The sequence below is a fragment of the Myxine glutinosa genome, chromosome 2 (assembly GCF_964187855.1).
Source record: "Myxine glutinosa chromosome 2, kmMyxGlut1.1, whole genome shotgun sequence".
Classification (NCBI taxonomy): domain Eukaryota; kingdom Metazoa; phylum Chordata; class Myxini; order Myxiniformes; family Myxinidae; genus Myxine; species Myxine glutinosa.
Window position 1 is genome coordinate 179456699 of NC_136262.1, and position 21039 is coordinate 179477737.

At 52.5% G+C, this 21039-nt stretch overlaps 1 protein-coding gene and 1 long non-coding RNA gene across 5 annotated transcripts in view; one reads left to right on the top strand and one right to left on the bottom strand.

The window, feature by feature from the left end:
* Positions 1-21039, top strand: part of LOC137421041 (myocyte-specific enhancer factor 2C) — an 87362-nt gene that overhangs the window by 58982 nt on the left and 7341 nt on the right. The gene's annotated exons all lie outside the window — the stretch shown is intronic.
* The window catches only part of LOC137421044 (uncharacterized), a 34137-nt gene that overhangs the window by 5426 nt on the left and 7672 nt on the right, over positions 1-21039 (bottom strand). The gene's annotated exons all lie outside the window — the stretch shown is intronic.

Sequence of the window (21039 nt, forward strand, 5' to 3'; positions counted from 1 at the left end):
TCCATGTACTATTATTGTGTTCAAAAGGTTTATTGTTCATGAACTGTTTTCAAAAGGTAAAAGTTAATGTTAAAAGAAACAGGAAACCGGATCGGAAACCGGACAACGAAGAGGAAGAAGGGGAAAAAAAGGGCGGAGCGAGTGAGTCGGACAAGAAAGCCGAGTCGCTCCGAGTTCTGAAGCGAACGTTGGCGAGCAAGAGTCACTCGCGAACTTTCGGGTTTCCGGGAAAGGGATTCCTGCGACAGAGTTGTCATCGCTGTGACCGATCAACCTGCGTGTCAGGTTTTTGGTGGTGGATTCCGAGAAGAATTATCGCCGGGCCGTTACGTCTCTAGAACGGGTCGTCGGCCATTTTGACTCGCGCAGGACTTGTGCTTCGCTCGCGGTTTCGTCTCTTTTCGACCATTTTCACCGCATTCAGACGTCGATCTGGGGCGTGTGTGTGACGTGGCTTTTTGAAGGTTACTTCGTCCATACCCGAGGGTGTGATCTCTCAGTCGCCTGGAGGGCGCCTTTGGATTTCCCAGTCGCCTTGAGGGCACCTTTGTACAGCTTCGGCGGCGTGACTGTGCTTGCCATCCGCACGGGATTCTGGTCTCGATTGGACATTGTTCGGGCGATCGCTGGACCGAATCAACTTCGTCTTGAAGCCGGGAATAAGAGACATTGGGGAATGTTCTTGTTTCACTCACTTGGAGCACAGTGAGTTATATATTACAAAACTGATGGTACCATCATCGGACATATTGATTGTACTTTTGAATACTATTGTTGTTGTACTGTTATTCTTGTGTGATCTTAATACAATATTTGTTTGTGAGTAACAATTGGGGTGGCTTCTCCGTTGATCTTTGACACACAGAATAACACATTTTTCTGCCGTGACTCCTCTCGGGGCTCGGAGGTACACTGTGACCAGGGGGTCGGGGAGGAGCACGTAACAGAAATTGGGGGCTTGTCCAATTGGCTCAGGGGCTCGAAATTGGGATCCTCGTCCGGGATTAAATTCCCTGATAACATTCGTCCGGGATAGAATTCCCTAGCATTCCCGAAATTCCCAAACTTGGAATTTTTCTAACATTCCCAAAAAATTTTAAAAATTAGGAAATTTTTGTGTGAAGGTTAACAGTAGTACAGCAGATAACAACAACAATTGTGCATTTTATGAGAAAAGCATGAAATTTCTAACATAGTTAGTGCATACCATAAGGTTTATTTTCAGATGTGGAGGGAAGTCAGATTTGACCTCTGAGGACCGTGAGAGGTCAAATCCAAAATGGCCGCAAGTCCACCGAGTCTAATGTTCAAACGCGCTTAATTTTGGAACCAAATAGTGTAGAAAAACATTATAGGTGTCATTTCCAACTAAATTGGGGATGCTCCTGATGAGCTGTGGGTTGCCTTTGGTGTCGGGTCAAGCTTTCGGTACATAGCTGTTCACGAAATGGTTGCCACATTGAATCCAACACAGTGTCTGACTCTCCCAATCTTTCACGCTTTCACCGGGTGTGATACTGTATCTGCATTTGCTGGCAGAGGAATGAAGACTGCCTGGGAAACTTGGAAGTCTTTCTTAGAGGTGAATGATGCTTTCAAATGAACTCCTAGGCATGCCAAGTGAGGTCAGTGAAGGCTCAATGTTACTGCTGGAGCGATTTGTGGTGCTGATGTACGACCGAACCAGTGAGAGCACGGAAGTGAATGATGCCAGGAAACGGCTCTTCACACAGAAGTGTAGAACTCTAGAGAACATTCCTCCAACCCAGGCAGCACTCAAGCAGCACATCAAGCACACTTGCTACCAGGCCAACTGTTGGAACCAGGCATTGGTCATGGATCCAGATATGCCAGACCCATCTGACGGGCTGGACAAAGGAGACAACTGGGTGGCAGCCTCTTTGGAGCACTCTCCCTGAAGCATCAAAATCGTGCCAAAATCGATCCACTGTGGCTGCAAGAAAGGGTGCACTGGACGCTGCAAGTGCCAAGGCTGCACTCAAGTGCACTGCACTGTGCTTCTGTTCTGGAGACTGTTAGATTTTGATCATCACCAATTTTCATCATTGCACTTGATTTAATGTAAGCTTTTGTGGACATACTTGGTTAACTACAGTTATTTTTTCAGAGGTTATTGCATCATTCCTTGCAGTGTAAACACTTTTTTTCATCATGTCTGGTCTTTGGGTGTTCTGTACCTATCCCTCCCTGTACCTGAAAAAAATAAACTTTAAAAAGTTCAAATGAACTTTTTCCAAGAGCAGTTCCAACTGCAGTATCATAAAAATAGATATTTAACATAATTTGACCTTGACCTAAATGCATGTCCTTGAGTTCTGGCGATCTCAAAAGTATCACCAAATGAATGGGCATCCCCAATTTAGTTGGCAATGACACCTATAATGTTTTTCTACACCGTTTGGTTCCAGAATTAAGCGCGTTAGACCATTAGACCCGGTGGACTGGCGGCCATTTTGGATTTGACCTCTCACGGTCCTCAGAGGTCAAATCTGACTTCCCTCCACATCTGAAAATAAACCTTATGGTATATACTAACTATGCTAGAAATTTCATGCTTTTCTCAAAAAATGCACAATTTGTTAAAATATGAGAGCTTATCCGCTGTACTACAGGTGCTAACTGATGGTCACCATGGTATTTGATGCAGAACAGTTTGCGGCATCCCCTAATGAGGCACAGTTCCAAGCGTTAAAAAAAGCGGAACTCTTGATATTGGCCAGACATTTTAACTTGGAGGTCCGAGTTAATATGAAGAAAGCAGAGATGCAGACATTGGTGGTAGAATCTCTGGTGGGACAGGGAACATGGACAGAGGTAGCCTTGGATTGGTTACCCGAGGAAAAAGAAAATGTGGAGCTCCGGAAAATGGAGATGCAACTGCAGAGCCAGGAAAGGTTAAAAGCAGAGGAAAGGAGAGCTGCAAGAGAACTCGAGGAGAGAAAAGCAGAGGAAAGAGCAGAGGAAAGGAGAGCTGAAAAGGAACTCGAGGAGAGAAAAGCAGAGGAAAGAGCAGAGGAAAGGAGAACTGCAAGGGAACTCGAGGAAAGAAGAGTAGAACAGGAACGAGAACGCGAGGAGAGAAGAGCAGAGGAAAGGAGAGCTGAAGAAGAAAGAAGAGCAGAGGAAAGGAAAGCCGAAAGGGAGTTAAAGGAACGTGACATGGAGTATCAGAAGGAAGTTAAACTCAAGGAGATGGAATTAATGGGAGAACGGGGAGAAGTAGCATCCATGCCAGCTGGTTCGACAATGAGTCAGAACACCTGAGATGTTGGTAGGCATGTGAGGCTGGTTCCACCCTTCAATGAAAAGGAGGTAGCCAAGTTTTTTTTACACTTTGAGAAAGTGGCTCAAATGCTAAAATGGCCTGTGGGGTCCTGGACTATGTTAGTGCAAAGTGTTTTGGTGGGTAAAGCTCAAGATATATTTTGGGCTTTACCGATTGACCAATGTGTAGATTATGAGAAAGTGAAGAAAGCCATTCTCAAGGCCTATGAATTGGTCCCTGAAGCTTACCGGCAAAAATTCCGGAATGCCAGGAAGAGGGAGAGTGAGACCCATGTGGAGTTTGCCCGAATGAAGGAAACCATGTTTGATCGGTGGTGTGATTCGAAGGGGATTGGGAAAGACTTCAACCTGTTGCGACAATTGATCTTGGTGGAGGAATTCAAACAGTGTGTCCACGAGGACATTAAAGTACATCTGGAGGAAAAGAAGTTACCAGAGTTGTATGAGGCAGCAACAGTGGCAGATGACTATGCCTTGACACACAGGATGGGGTTCCACAAACCTAACTTCCCGCCTAGAGTTCGCCAGGGGAGTTATGGTACATCCGGTGCGGAGAACGAAGATTCATGGGGGCGGCGCGGCCTAGAGATGACTATGAGGACAGATCTGATACCGCGACTCTTAGGGATCAGAAGTCTACAGTTCCAAGACAGACTTATCTTCCGGGGGGCCCGAGGCAGACCACGAGTTTTTCCTCCGGGCCTACTTGCGCTTTTTGCAAGAAACCTGGACATTTGATGTCCCAATGTTATGCCCTGAAAAGGAAAAATCAGGAGTGGAGTCAGACTAGTACAACTCCGAATGCATTGGCAAATGCGAGAAATCGTCCTCGGAGGACAGTGCCTTGTGAAGGTTCCCATGCCAAAGTTACGGCATCACAGAACGACCGTGTTCAAGAGGGTTACAAACCTTTTATTTCAGAGGGGTTTGTGTCACTGGATGGAGACTTGATTAACCAGAGACCTGTTAGGGTATTGAGGGAAACAGGAGCACATCAATCTTTGATGCTTGAAGGCATTTTGCCATTGTCAGTGAAGACGGCAACTGGTGTTAGTGTTCTTTTACAGGGGGTTGGTGGCTATGTTAAAGCTCCACTTCATGTCATCCATTTGAAGTCTGATTTGGAGTCAGGACCGGTCACCGTACGGTTACAAGCCACTCTACCTGTAGAGGGAATATCTTTTGTTATCGGGAATGATTTGGCAGGTGGTCAGGTTTCTGGTAACCCGATGGTTGTTGAAAAGCCTAGTATGGAAAATAACACTGCACAGTTAGAGCAGGAGATTCCGGGTATCTTTCCATCCGGTACCGCGACTCGTGCTATGGGTAGGAAGCGCTCTGAAGAGAAGAGGAAGGTACTGACGTCACGCTTTGCACAGGCACGTCTTGTCAAGTACCGAAAAACTAAGTGTCAGCACACACAAGTCATGGATGGAGGCAATGTTGGCAAGCTCTTTGTAGGTGGACTGAACTTCAAAACGAGGAAAGTTGTTCTGGACTCTGTCTTCGGCCAATATGGACCACTCTTGGAAGTGCGGCTGATAAAAGACAGGGAGACGCAAAAGTCAAGAGGGTTTGGCTTTGTCACGTTTGAAAACACAAAGGATGCCAAAGATGCAGAAAAGGATTTGAATGGCAAGGATTTGGATGGTCGGACCATAACAGTAGAGAAGGCAGGCCATGGGTGTCGAAGGGGCTACAGAGGAGGAAAACGTGGAGGTAGTTTCAGGGGTGGATATGGCTCCCGGGGTGGGAGTAGTAGTTTTGGTGGTGGCCGCAGTCGAGATTACTATGGAGGCTCCCAGAGTTACAGCAGCTCCCGAAGGGATGCTTATCAGGGTAGTGGCCGAGTAGGAGACCGCTATTCACGTGACTACAGCGACAAGCGCTCCAACCGTGATTATTATGAAAGTTAGGAAGAGTTTGAAGCACTGAATGCTGCGGAGCAGCCGAGCTAAGATTCCTACATGGATTAACCGTGAACTCCACGTTCCTAAAGGCGTCCATGTAGTGAATACTTCCTGGCCTCCTCACCCAACCATCATGAAACCTGGCTCTCAGCTCGGCCTCCCTAAAAAAGTGCTGAAGATTTGCTTGACTTTGGATTTTTGATCACAACCCCTTAACCTTCATTCAAAAAATGAAAAATAAAAATCAGAGGTTGATGAGATGGAGTTTGGCTTTGCAGGAGTTCAACTTGGAAATTGAGCATGTAAAGGGCAGGGACAATGTCGTTGCTGATGCTTTGTCCAGAGTGAACTAACTTTGGAAATCTTTGTAGGTTGTTTGGAGTTTTGTTGCTTTATTTTTGGGAAATATTGATTATTTATCGTTGCTCACGGGAATTGATGATTTGGGTGTGAGTTTTGCTTTTGTTTGTTGGGAGAGTTTTGCCTACAAAGAAAGTTTTCACTATGTTCAAACTTACTTTCTTGAGGGGGGGAAGTGTTACAGATTCGTCACTTCCGTTGTGGTGATTTGCATCCACTGTAAATATTTCTGATTCCATGTACTATTATTGTGTTCAAAAGGTTTATTGTTCATGAACTATTTTAAAAAGGTAAAAACGTTAATGTTAAAAGAAACAGGAAACCGGATCGGGAACCGGACAATGAAGAGGAAGAAGGGGGGAAAAAAAGGGTGGAGCGAGTGAGTCGGACAAGAAAGCCAAGTCGCTCCGAGTTCTGAAGCGAAAGTTGGCGAGCAAGAGTCACTGGCGAACTTTCGGGTTTCCAGGAAAGGGATTCCTGCGACAGAGTTGTCATCGCTGTGACCGATCAACCTGCGTGTCAGGTTTTTGGCGGTGGATTCCGAGGAGAATTATCACCGGGCCGTTACGTCTCGAGAACGGGTCGTCGGCCATTTTGACTCGCGCAGGACTTGTGCTTCGCTCGCGGTTTCGTCTCTTTTCGACCATTTTCACCGCATTCAGATGTCGATCTGGGGCGTGTGTGACGTGGCTTTTTTTTTGTTGTTTTTTTTGTGTATACAAGATCGAGGCTCGTGAAAGAGCTAACATTAATCACACAAAAAGACAAACCGACACACAAAACACAAAAAACAAGGGGAGCGGCAGACAAGATGGGGAGAGAGGGGGAAGGACACAAACACAACATTTGAGCGCAGGGACATCGGGAGGACTTGGGGGGAGGTGGGAGAGGAATAAAACATATGAACACTGCAAGGACTCTGGGGTGAATTACCGGGGGTAGAAAAGATCAAGGTTTTCGATGGGGGAAGATAAGAGATGGTGGTGAACAGCTGTTTTAAAGACCTGGAGGGAGGAGTGGGATTGAAGGGAGTGGGGGAGTTTGTTCCAGAGGCGGGAGAAAAGGGGAATGAAAGAGTGAAGGTGAGCAGAGAGCCTAGACTTTGGCAGTTTAACCAGAAGAGGGTTGCAGGCAGATCTTGTGCGACTTGAAGGAATATTGGGGGGACAGAGCACAGAGAGAGCTGGGGGAGCAAGGCCGGAGAGGAGTCGGTAGAAGACAAAAAGACCACCAACCTGCCTGCGGTGAGTGAGTGAAAGGCCCTCGGAGTTTACTACATCGCAGGAGATTCCAATGATTCTGAAAGCTTTGGCCTCAACAGCGTGAAGCCGAGCAAGGTGTGAGGCAGGAGCACCAGCCCCGAGGGGGGAACAGTATTCCATTGAGCTGCGGATGAAAGCCTTGTATGTGGTGAGGAGCTCAGGTGTGCCAAGGAAGGACTTCGCACGACGGAGGATGCCCAGTCGGCGACCGGCTTTGGAGGCCAGCTTGGAAATGTGGTTTTCCCAAGAAAGATCATGGCAGATAGTGAGACCCAAAAGCTTGAGCGACAGAACTTCTTGGAGAGGATTGTTGAGAAAGTAGATGGGAGGGTTGTCCAGTCGGTCCTTTCGGAGAGACATTGTAAGAGTGTGAGATTTGTCAGGATTGAAAGACATGGTCCACTTGTTTGACCAGTCTGTGATTTTGTCCAGGTCTGCAGAGAGTGAGGAGGCTGCAGACTGCCGATCTGAGGGATGAGGAATGGAGCGGCAGATAGTGGAGTCATCAGCAAAGAGATAGAGAGGATTTTCCAGAGAGTCGGAGAGGTCATTGATGAAGACCAGAAATAGCACAGGGCCCAGAACACTGCCTTGGGGAACTCCAGCCAGAACAGGAAGGGAAGATGAGAGAAATCCATTCAGGGCCACACGTTGCCTACGACCAGAGAGGAAATCCACAAGCCATGAGTGGAGATTTCCCTGAATACCATAGGAGGTGAGTTTGGTGAGCAGAGCTGGGTGCCAGACCGTATCGAAGGCACGTGATATGTCAAGTGAGACAGCTCTGATTTCCTGTTTGGCATTGAGGACCTCCATCCATTGTTGAGACAGCAGAAGCAACATGTCCAGAGTAGAATGACCTGGTCTGAATCCAAATTGATGATCAGAGATCAAGCCATTGGAGAAGAGGAAGGATTTGATATCTGAAGCAATGATGGATTCCATGACTTTGCTGATAATTGGGAGCAGGCTCCCAATTAGGGTTAGGGTTTTGAAGGTTACTTCGTCCATACCCGATGGTGTGATCTCTCAGTCGCCTGCAGGGCGCCTTTGGATTTCCCAGTCGCCTTGAGGGCGCCTTTGTACAGCTTCGGCGCTGTGACTGTGCTTGCCATCCGCACGGGATTCTGGTCTCGATTGGACATCGTTCGGGCGATCGCTGGAGCGAATCAACTTCGTCTTGAAGCCGGGAATAAGAGACATTGGGGAATGTTCTTGTTTCACTCACTTGGAGCACAGTGAGTTATATATTACAAAACTGATGGTACCATCATAGGACATATTGATTGTACTTTTGAATACTATTGTTGTTGTACTGTTATTCTTGTGTGATCTTAATACAATATTTGTTTGTGAGTAACAATTGGGGTGGCTTCTCCGTTGATCTTTGACACACAGAATAACACATTTTTCTGCCGTGACTCCTCTCGGGGCTCGGAGGTACACTGTGACCAGGGGGTCGGGGAGGAGCACTTAACAATACTGTTACGGATCTCTAGGTCGGCCTTTTTCCCCTTAAGAAGGGGGGATTAATCCCCTTGTGTATGACTGACCGACATGAGTCCTGAAGTTGCCCAAGCTCCCTCCGGAGAGGCAGGTGAGCAACCCCGTTCGCGACCGCGGACAAGATGTTAATTGCCGAGCGGATTAGCAGCCGCGGCACGAACCATTTATCAAGTAACTGACCCGATTCTGAAACGTTGGCCAAAATCGCACCACAGGTGTTCAATGTGGAAACCTCAAAGACGAACAGATGTGAAGAAGAAGAAGGCAAAAGTCGGAAGAACAAATATAATTTATTACTAACTATTATGTACAAGACCAAAAGAACCAAGGAGAAGGAAAGATACGAAAATAATTTACAGAAGGATGGAAGGACCTTCCAGACCTTCCAGACACAGTGCAATACTAACTTACCTAAACAGTCTTACTTATACCCCAGGACAACACAGAAGACGGACGACAATCAGACTTACACAGGGAATGAAGGCAGGGATGAATGGCACGAATGGCTGGAAGGAGAGGAAGGTTCAGTTGGAGCAGGAGAATGGTTGGGCCGGGAGTGAGCACCTGCCGCCCCTCCGCACTCGGGTCCACACGGCCGGGATGCTCGCAGCAACACGTCGGAGCTCGTCATGGCAAGGCTGGTTGGAACAGCGTCTCCTTTCCCAGAGCTCTCTATTCGGGCTCCTTCACTCTTTGGCTCCCTCAATGACTTCGTTCTTCACCTCTTTCACCAAGCAGTCCCTCACTGAACTCTTGCGCGCATCTCTCTCCCTCAATCATCTCTCGTGGGGGCGTCGCGTGACGGGTTATATAGGCCACACCCTCGAATCTTTGCGAACCTCCCCGATCGTTCTTTCTCCGCCCTCTCAAGCCAAACCCCTCGTGCCTGATTGGTCGGCAAGGGCTGGCTCACTCCTCCTTCCGATGACGAGGGTGGAGACACGCCTTTCTTCTCCGAACCGACCGCGTGTTCAATGGAGGGCGAATGCAGTTGGCAATTGCGGACAAATGGGGAATTGAAAGGGAATCTATCTTATTTGAATTCGGTGCAATGTAGAGTAAACTAATGGGAAACACAACCTTAAACTAATACATATAATAAAGAAATAACTATTTAGAAGGTTATATGGTGGCCTGCGTGTATGTATATGGATTAACTAGGAGGACGACCTTTGACCTTTACACACCAAACGGAGATATTTACAAGAATTCATTACACTTACAGAGGGTGATATTTACAACAATTACACATGATTCTCAAATCCGCAACACTGCACCCTCATCCTCCAGACACGTACTCGGGCCTATAAAACTTTAACTTAGTGTGACACGTAGGTGTAGTTCCCTCTACATTTAACCTGACCCTGAGTGTGACAGTTTTAAAACACAGATACGTATGTCCCCCTGCTGCATTGCACCCTGCCTAACAGATTTACGCCCACAGCTAACCGAATTGCGGAATTGTCTTCAAACTAAACATGAACGGTGGGGAGCATTATTTACAATTGACGCTAATTGTATTTACAAAACTAACCCAGGACCTGTGATTGTTCTTTTGGAAGGGGGGGTGGGGGGGGGGGGAGACACACCCTGCGCTGCATCGACGCACTAGCACCAATAAAGAGCACCATAAAGCACCAGTCAGTGCACAGTCACCACAGTTCATAATAAAAATAAACAAACCCTGCTGGTGGTCTTTCTCTTCGGCTCCCTCTGCTGGCCAATGTTCTTCCAGATGTTGTCAACCTCTTCTTCTTAGTTGCGGCCTATTTGGTGGAAATAAAAAGCACAAATTGTGCATTTTTATTTATGGCCCACAGGGGCCGACTGAGTGGTTCACCTGTGGGCTTGGTGCCACCTCACCGGGTCCGCAAGCAAGATCTTGGGCCATCGTGGCCGGTTCCAGCAGAGGGGCCATGCCCCAACCCGTGGGGTCCATGAGTGGTGCTCAGCCACAGACATGTGGTCCATAAGTGGTGCATCGATGCAGGCAGCTGGTTGCGGGGGTTCGGGCACACAATGGCAGACTCCCGCACGCTCCCCTCGGTGCCCAGAGAGCACGATCCATGGGTCGGGGAAGGAAGACAGAGAGGGCAGGTTAGCGAGGGGTAAGGTCACAAGGGTACACATCAATAAAGGCAATGCAAGGTGAGGTGGGTCTGGAGACTGAGCGGAGAAAAGCTCGTCCCTACCGTACGTCACCCCCCCTGTTACCGGTTCTACCCTTGCCCCTTACCCCCGTATGTACAAAAATCTACACCCTTACCAATTCGTCACTACTGTCTTGTCTTCCCCATATTTCCCCTAATACCAAATTCGTCACAACAATCCCTCTAATCCAAAATTTGCCATCACCAATTCATCATCAATCCCTCTTAAGGAGGAAGAGATGGAACATCAGTACAATGTCACACCCACGTCATGATGCGTCTCACAATCCAAACAATTGCACAGAAAAATAAAAACAACAAACCATGGCATGGTGTGGAGCACCATCGTTACCTCAGGTGAGTGGATGTAGATGGTGCAAGGAGATTTCAATCCTAACTATCCTCTAAATGACTTTAATACACTTTACACTACCCGGGGTCTTTCCCTGCCAATCTATTGGCAATCTTACTCTATGCGGTTTTAAGAACCAAATTCCCATTGACCAAACTGTGGTGCTTCCTCAATTTGTGGTCTCACTCCCCCGATTAAACTCCCTGTGCTTTTGCACAATTTCAGGACTGGGTCGTGTGGCTCTCCCAGCAGGTCTACCCACCTGCACACCTCCACCACTGCAGTTGCCTCCGAGCTTACCTGCTCCTTACCCTACCTATCTAACTGGGGAAGGCCCTCCTTGGCGCTTACCCCACTCGGTGCCCTCTCTGGCCCTGGGCTACCCGGGTCCGTCCTCTGGATCCTCGGGCCCCATCCACAACTCTAACGGCTCCCAGAGCCCACCTGCGGCCTCACCTGGCCGACATCCTAACAGTGGCGGAGTGCCCATTTAACTACACACACTAACAGGCCACACGCCCAGCCATTTCCACGTCACTAATGCACCCATCCAAACACCATTCTTCCACACGCACCACAGATGCCAATATCCAACCACAATTTACCTACTCCCTCTACCTAACTCTTAAACTACCCTCCCCGGGTATTCGTGATAGGGGTCCACTTTTCCCCCATTCACACCTTCGCACCATCCACTCCACTCCACAGTTTCCACCATACTCACTCCACACCATCCATTCCATACTCCATGTATTCCACACAACCATTCTCCATACACCTGTATTTGCACACCTGTGCAATCACTCCTACACCTGGTGCTTCCTACACCTGGTGCTTCCTGCACCCTCCTTCCTCTCAGGCTTCTTCAATCATTCCATACAATGCACAACCACAATTATTCCTCATACACTGCTCCATACACTTTCACGCTCAATACAATCCACAATCACAATTATTCCTCATACGCTGCTTCATACACTTCCACGCTCAATACAACTCACAATCACCTCACTCACTTATACACTGCTCCATACACTTCCGATCCTCAAACACACGGCATCATCTGATCTACCTGGTTTCCCTCTAACTTGGTGCTCCCCGTTTTCCCTTTAAACGAAGCACATCCCACGTCGTTATCATCCATTCTAACCTCTCTATGTCCCCGACTACCTGTCCAATGTCGCTACTTAAATCTACAGTTACCTATGGTCATCTTCTCTCGATCCCTATACATAATATCCTAACCCTCCCTCGGCGAGCTTTCACTGCCAAACCCCATAGCTATTGCTCATGTGCCCCCGTGTGGGAGGGATGGCAGAGTTGCCATCCCACCACATCGGGCATGTCCCACTATTAATTTTGCCATCAAATTTCAGCCAATCAAAAATTTGCCAATCACTGCCAATCCTTCTACCAATCATCAATCTGCCAATCAAATTTTTGCCAATCACAAATTCCCTATCCTCAATTTCGGGTCCAAAACACTATTATCATCACAGTCCACTATATCTGAGCCTCGGTGCGTCGTTACATCATTAAAACTCGGCTTCGCAAAGCCGAGCAATGAATTCGGGTGGTTTGGTCGCCTGCAGGTTGAATCCGTCCGGCATTCGGTTCAGGGGAGGCGGTTTGGTCGGGCCGAGATTCCACTCACCATCTCGGCGCGGCACCTTGCGGCCTCCGGCCCGATGGCTCGATCTCGCCCAGTCGGAAACCCGTCCCCACGAGGGGGCGAAGATCCGACCTGGCCCCCCTGCCCCGGAATCGCGCCGATCGCCGCTCTGACGCAGCACCGACCACTCAGTGCGGGACCCGGCCCGAATCGCACACGACGCTCCGAAGAGCGACGCGCTTACGGCGGTCCCGGCCGGTCCTCGCTGCAAACAAAGCACACCGCGCCCCGAGTGCTCGCCTCGGCTATCCGTCGCCCTAACTGCTAACCCGGTTAACCTCGATGCTTCACTTGCATGCTCACACCACGCGACCCTTTTCACACTCACCAAACCCGGCGTCTCGGCGCCTCCAGTGCATCCCACACACTCCGTCCATTCCACCACCGCACTCCCTGTTACACACCTTTCTCGTGCATCCTCTTGTGCACACTCTCCTTTCGCACACTTCCTTAACACCTCGCGCACCGTCTTGCGCACTCTCCCTCGGTACGTACTCCGTACCACTCATGGGGGTGCACTCTTGCATCCACCCACTCACGCGCTCCGATGTGCCCTGCCGCACACGCGCCACAACCAACTCAGGTGTGCGTTCTCGCACACTCTCAACCATTCCAAGCGTGCATTCTCGCACCCGCTCCTCCACCAACTCGCTCTCCGGGTCACTCTCACCCTCGCACGTACACTCCGTATCGCTCTCACTCTCTGTGTCACACTCCGTACCCTCCGACGTGCATTCCCGCTCGCACTCGGTTTCACACTCGCGCTTCGTAACACGCTCATTCCCCGATGCACACTTTTTTTCCACAAGCGCGCCATTTCCACTCACACCACTCACAGGGGACCCTTCACCAACGCCCGGAAGCTTTCTCGATCCAAAGCGCGCGAAAATTCTTTCTGCGCCAAACATCCTCCTGCAAAATCTCCCCGCACAACATACAGCACGACTCACCTTTGGGATCCTCTTCTCCACGCGCACCTGCAAATCTTTATAAGGATTAGCAAGTACGGCACCACGATGCGAATTCAGACTTTGTACAATATCCATCTCTCCCTGCCGCGAATGCTTTTCTAAGCCCCCGGTCTCTCCAATTTCAACTTTTGCTTTTTCCTTGACGACCGCTGGCTTTATTAAAATTCCCTCTACTTCAGCGGTCGCTGGCTGCCCCATACCCCGAGTCGCGATTTCTACCCCCGTCATTTTACCCGTGCTTTGCTCCGCTTCGCTCAACCAGCGCTTCTCGATCCGCATTACCTCGTCGTGCACCCTTGGGACCCTCTCGCCCATCCTGCGCTCTGTTCTCCCCCATTTTTTTTATTCGGTCACCCATTCTGTTTTCCATTCCCTCTCTATCCGTCCTCATTTCGTCCGTTATTGCTTCAATTTGGCCTCCCAGTTTCTCACTCAATTTATCGCTCCGAGCATCCATTTTATTTTCCATTTGCTCCCCCATCTTGGCCATAAGGGCCTCCATTTGCAGCATGAAAAGGTTCAAATCCATTGGCGGCGCTGCTACGGTCACGGGCGCGGCGACATTTGGTGCCGCTGCAACCCCGTGCGCGAGGGCGCCATCTTGTGCGCCTGAAACCTCTGCAACCACATCCTCATTGCTCTCTTCCTCCATTTCTCCCACATACACTTCCCTGGGGTCCTGGGTCGACTCTAAACCCTCTAACTCTACTCCCACCGGCATCCGGTCGCCTTGACTATCCATGGCACGATTTTAAATTTGGATATTAAATAAAATCAAATCTTGGGCCACTCGTAATTTGAGTGCGTTAAGCGCCCTTCAGGTCTGAATCTCGCTCCTGACACCAATTGTTGCGGATCTCTAGGTCGGCCTTTTTCCCCTTAATAAGGGGGGATTAATCCCCTTGTGTATGACTGACCGACGTGAGTCCTGAAGTTGCCCAAGCTCCCTCCGGAGAGGCAGGTGAGCAACCCCGTTCGCGACCGCGGACAAGATGTTAATTGCCGAGCGGATTAGCAGCCGCGGCACGAACCATTAGCAAGTAACTGACCCGATTCTGAAACATTGGCCAAAATCGCGCCACAGGTGTTCAATGTGGAAACCTCAAAGACGAACGGATGTGAAGAAGAAGAAGGCAAAAGTAGGAAGAACAAATATAATTTATTACTAACTATTATGTACAAGACCAAAAGAACCAAGGAGAAGGAAAGATATGAAAATAATTTACAGAAGGATGGAAGGCCCAGAAGACACAGTGCAATACTAACTTACCTAAACAGTCTTACTTATACCCCAGGACAACACAGAAGACGGACGACAATCAGACTTACACAGGGAATGAAGGCAGGGATGAATGGCACGAATGGCTGGAAGGAGAGGAAGGTTCAGTTGGAGCAGGAGAATGGTCGGGCCGGGAGTGAGCAGCCAAAGCCCCTCCGCACTCGGGTCCACACGGCCGGGATGCTCGCAGCAACACGTCGGAGCTTGTCGTGGCAAGGCTGGTTGGAACAGCGTCTCCTTTCCCAGAGCTCTCTATCCGGGCTCCTTCACTCTCTGGCTCCCTCAATGACTTCGTTCTTCACCTATTTCACCAAGCAGTCCCTCACTGAACTCTTGCGCGCATCTCTCTCCCTCAATCATCTCTCGTGGGGGCGTCGCGTGACGGGTTATATAGGCCACACCCTCGAATCTTTGCGAACCTCCCCGATCGTTCTTTCTCCGCCCTCTCAAGCCAAACCCCTCGTGCCTGATTGGTCGGCAAGGGCTGGCTCACTCCTCCTTCCGATGACGAGGGCGGAGACACGCCTTTCTTCTCCGAACCGACCGCGTGTTCAATGGAGGGCGAATGCAGTTGGCAATTGCGGACAAATGGGGAATTGAAAGGGAATCTATCTTATTTGAATTCGGTGCAATGTAGAGTCAACTAATGGGAAACACAACCTTAAACTAATACATATAATAAAGAAATAACTATTTAGAAGGGTATATGGTGGCCCTGCGTGTATGTATATGGATTAACTAGGAGGACGACCTTTGACCTTTACACACCAAACAGAGATATTTACAAGAATTCATTACACTTACAGAGGGTGATATTTACAACAATTACACATGATTCTCAAAGCCGCAACAATACTTTAACAGTCTCCTTTTGTTTGACTTTTACATTGCTCATTCCGATGTAGCTCTTATTGCCGTTTTCTTTTCCTGTCCAGCCGTTGATCCAGTGACGAGTATCAATTTCATTTTGGACACTGATACTGTAAATGCTTGCAGTGCTAATTACCTCCGCCACCAAAGGCCGATGGAGGTTATGTTTTCACCTCTGTCTGTCTGTGAACAAGATATCTCAAAAAGTTGTGGACGGATTCGGACGAAATTTGGCAATGAGGTGGTGTATGTGACGACGACGAAATGATTAGATTTTGGTGAAGATCCGAATGCAGATCCGGTTAGTAGAATTTTTAAAGTGATTTTTCTCCATTGGGAGATAGGGCTAAAACCGAAATATAGCAGGATAAATCAAAAAGTTGTGGACGGATTTGGACGATACTTGGTGAACAGGTTGGGTGTGTGTGACAAGGCCGAATAGATTCGATTTTGGTGAAGATCTGAATATTGATTCGGATACGAGAATTATTTAATTAATAAGTGATTCTTCACCATTGAGAGATCAGGTGAAAAGCGATATATAACATTATATTAAAAAATGTTATGGACAAGTTATGAGTAAACTTAGGGGATGAGTTGGTTCGGTGACAATAACAAGCCGATTATATATTAAGATCTGTCCTATCAGTGGGATACAAAACATAAACTGTTCACCCTGGCGGAGGTAATCGTCGGGCGGCCTCCTGGAGGTCCGAGCGCTGGCGAGCGGCGGACCAGGGACTGGTAGCGTCGGGCACGAATTCGCCCGGGACGCGGAGCGGCTGGCCGTAGGCGAGCGGCGGACGAGGTACCGAATGCCATTCTAGTTTGTTAGTGCTTGTGCACATGGTCTCAAAAAATTGTTACTTTTGTCGATATAGTTTTGATGAGGCGTTTTGATAATTCCATTGAGTGTAAATATTGTATTGAAGGAACTGCGCTCCAACGCGAGTCGAAAGAATTGACGCGACCAAAGACGGAATTCGTCCGAGTTGCTTTATTGAAACAAAACAGCTCAGGTATTCTGACAAGCCCGTTTTTCGGGCAGCAATATATATACACATTTATGTCGGGAAGTTTGCCCGGCAAAAGCTATACCGGGCATGCCCGGGTGTCAAGGGCGAGCCTTGGAAAGGCGAGTCTGGACCTGACCGGGCGTGTTTGGCTGCGGCCTGGCAAGTCGAGGCTGGGCGTGCCCGGGCGCTCTGGGCTAGCCCTGGAAAGGCGATAGCGGGCATGCCCGGACGCTCTGGGCGAGCCCTGGAAAGGCGATAGCGGGCATGCCCGGACGCTCTGGGCGAGCCCTGGAAAGGCGAGAGCGGGCATGCCCGGGAAAGACGAGACCGGGCGTGCCCGGGAGGTTCGGGCGTGCCCGGGAACAGTGAGTCCGGGCATGCCCGGGAGAGGCGCGTCTGGCCGTGTTCTGGCCCCGATTGTGTGCATCCAGCGGTAACCGCTACACACGCCCCTCCAGAATCGACCTGCACCGGCAGGGCCAATTTAAGGGGGTCCGGATGACCCGGCCGAAGCGACCCCTGGAGGGTCGTGGGGAGGGGTCCGACGTGGTGGTGGGTGGTCGAGCGGGGGGAACTGTGGACGGGGGGCGGCCTCGCCGCGGAGGAAGGGCCAACCGTGGTGGTCGGTCGACGTCCATGTGCGCCGGTTTGAGGCGGTCCACAGAAATCCGGTCCGGCCGGCCGCCGAAGTCGACGATGAAAGACTTGTCGCCCCGTCGCAGGACCCGGAAGGGCCCGTCGTACGGCGGCCTGAGTGGCCCCCGGTGCGCGTCATGACGCACAAAGACGTACTCCGCTGTGCGAAGTGCCGGGGGGACGTAGGACTGGGGGCCACCGTGGCGGGACGTCGGCACGGGGGCAAATCGTCGGGCGGCCTCCTGGAGGTCCGAGCGCTGGCGAGCGGCGGACCAGGGACTGGTAGCGTCGGGCACGAATTCGCCCGGGACGCGGAGCGGCTGGCCGTAGACGAGCTCGGCGGCGGACGCCTGGAGGTCTTCCTTGGGGGCCGTGCGGAGGCCCAAAAGGACCCACGGCAGCCGGTCGGCCCAACCGTCGTCCTGAAGGCCGGCCATGAGTGCGGCCTTCATGGAGTGGTGAAACCGCTCGCACAACCCGTTGGCTTGGGGGTGGTAGGCCGTGGTGCGGTGCAGCGTGACCCCCAACGAACGGGCGACCGCGCCCCAAAGCTCAGACGTGAACTGTGGGCCGCGGTCGGACGAGATGTCCGCTGGTGCGCCGAAGCGCGCGACCCAGGTGGCGATGAACGCCTGCGCCACGTCGGCGGTGGTGGTGGAGGTGAGGGGCACAGCCTCCGGCCACCTGGTGGTCCTGTCCACCATGGTGAGCAGGTGGGTGAACCCCCGCGAGGGGGGCAGGGGACCCACCAGGTCCACGTGGACGTGGTCGAAACGCCGTTCAGGCACGGCGAAAGGTGCCAGCGGGGCCTGGGTGTGGCGGTGGACCTTGACCCGCTGGCAGGCCGTGCAGGCGTTGGCCCAGTCGCGGATGTTTCGTCGAAGGCCGTGCCAGACGAAACGCGCCGACACCAGCTTCTGAGAAGCTTTCCGGCCCGGGTGAGAAAGGCCGTGGATGGAGGCGAAGATGCGGCGCTGCCAGGAAACGGGCACGATGGGGCGAGGCTGGCCCTGGGAGACGTCGCAGAGCAGGACGGTGCCCGCGAAGGGAATGTCGGCCAGGCGGAGGCCCGTGTCCGCCGCACGGAGTGCCTGCACCGAGGCGTCGGTGGTCTGGTCGGCCGCCATGAGCGCGAAGTCCACGCCGAGGTGGACCGCGTTCGCGCTGGCCCGAGAAAGACAGTCGGCCACGGCGTTGTCTTTGCCGGCGACGTGCCGGATGTCCGTGGTGAACTCCGACACGGCGGAGAGGTGGCGCTGCTGGCGGGCCGACCACGGCTCCCTGACCTTAGCCATTGCGTAGACCAACGGCTTGTGGTCGACGAAAGCCGTGAACGGGCGGCCCTCCAGGAGGTGTCGGAAATGGCGAACGGCCAGGAATAGCCCGAGCAGCTCGCGGTCGAACGTGCTGTAGTTTAACTCGTTCGGCCGGAGTTGCCGGCTGAAAAAAGCGAGTGGCTGCCAAACCCCGTCCACCCATTGCTCATGGACGGCGCCCACCGCGTAGTTGGAGGCGTCCGTAGTGAGGGCGATGGGCGCGTTGAGCACCGGGTGAGCCAGCAGCGTTGCGGCGGCGAGGGCCCGTTTGGCGCTGGCGAAGGCCGCGTCCATGGCCGCGGACCAAACAATGTCATGCTTGGCCGGCTTGCCCCGGAGGGCCTCGTAAAGGGGCCGCATGAGCTGAGCAGCGCGGGGCACGAATCGGTGATAAAAATTCACCATGCCGAGGAACTCTTGGAGGGCCTTGATGGAACGGGGACGCGGGAACGTGGTGATGGCCTCGACCTTGGTCGGCAGCGGCACGGCCCCGGTCTTGGTGATGCGGTGGCCCAAAAAGTCAACGGTCGTCGCGCCAAAGTGGCATTTGACCGGGTTGACAATTAAGCCGTGCTCGCTGAGGCGACCGAACAGTGTTCGGAGGTGGAGGAGGTGCTCGGCGCGGGACGTGCTGGCGACGAGGATATCGTCCAGATAGACGAAAAGAAACGGCAGGTCGCGCAGCACGCCGTCCATCAAGCGCTGGAACGCCTGGGCCACGTTCTTGAGGCCAAACGGCATCCGCAAAAATTCGAACAGGCCGAACGGCGTGATGACGGCCGTCTTCGGGACGTCGGCCGCCCGGACAGGTACCTGGTGGTAGCCCCGTATCAGGTCAATTTTCGAAAAGATGACCCGTCCCGCCAAACGGGCGGAAAAGTCCTGAATATGCGGGATCGGGTACCTGTCGGGGGTGGTAGCGTCGTTGAGACGGCGGTAGTCGCCACACGGGCGCCATCCACCCCCCGGCTTTGGCACGATGTGCAGTGGCGAGGCCCAGGCGCTATCGGAGCGCCGCACGATGCCGAGGTGCTCCAACGTGTCGAACTCGGCCTTCGCCACGGCGAGCTTGGCCGGGTCGAGGCGGCGGGCCCTGGCGTAGACCGGCGGGCCCGTAGTGGGTATGTGGTGCTCGATCCCGTGCCGCACCGCGACGGCCGAAAACGTCGGCCGCGTGAGGGCCGGGAATTCCGCAAGCAGGCGAGCGAACTCGTTCGCTGCCGGGAGGGCGCACGCCAGTTCGGTCGGCGCGGAGCTGCTCATCGTGCACGCCACGGAGCTGAAGGTCTCGGCGTTGACAAGGCGACGACGTTTGACGTCGACCAGCAGCCCGTGCGCGCAGAGGAAGTCGGCGCCCAGCAAAGCCATGGGGACGCAGGCAGTCACAAAAGTCCATTGAAAACGCTGGCTGCCGAAGCAGAGGGTGACGACGCGTGGGCCGAAAGTGCGTATGGCCGAGCCATTAGCAGCGACCAAAGAGGGGCCGCAAACGGCGTCCCGCCTGTCCTGCTCGGAGGCGGGTATGACGCTCAGTTGGGCGCCGGTGTCACACAGGAAACGCCGCCCAGACGCTTTGTCCCGAATAAACAGCAAGTTGCCCGAGTGGCCGGCGCTCATGGCTGGGAATGAACGCCGGCCCGGCCGTTTCCCGACCTGCCGAAAGTGCACGGGGGCCGGCACGTCCGAGCCTTGTGTCCGAACCTGGCGTGGTAATAACACCACGCCCGGTCAGGTGGAGGCCCCGGCCGTCGTATCGGAAGCGGGCGGTGCGGCGTGGCGGCCGCCAGTTGCACCGGCAGTTCGGCCTCCAACCGCGCAGGGCGCTCGGGCGTCGCCTCGGACGGCGGCGGGCTCCAGGTAACCGCGCCGATGTGCTGGCCCGCCGAGGAGATCTTATCGGCTTCCCTGGCGAGGGCGCGGGAATCCGTGATCAACGTGCCAGCCAGGGCGAGGCGTACCGGGTGAGGCAGCTGGCGAAGGAACAGCTCGCGGAACAGAAAATCCGGAGAGTGCTCACCGAGCAACGAGAGCATATAGTCCATGCGCTCTGACGGGCGCGTGTCGCCGAGCTCGGGCAGAGCGAGCAGGCGCCGTGCGCGTGCTGCCGGTGAGAGGGCGAAAGCGTCGAGGAGGAGTGTCTTCAGCACGTCGTATTTGTCAGCAGCCGGCGGGTGCTCGAGGAGGCTCAAGGCGCGGGCCGCGGTGGCGGAACCGAGCGCCGCCACAACATGGTGGAAGCGGGTGTCGTCCGCGGTGATGCCTCGCAGGGCGAACTGAGAGTCCGCCTGAGCGAACCAAACAGCCGCGTGAGCCTCCCAGAAGGTAGGCAGTTTAAGCGTCACTGCCGTATCCATGTCGGTAGGTCACCAATGAAGGAACTGCGCTCCAACGCGAGTCGAAAGAATTGACGCGACCAAAGACGGAATTCGTCCG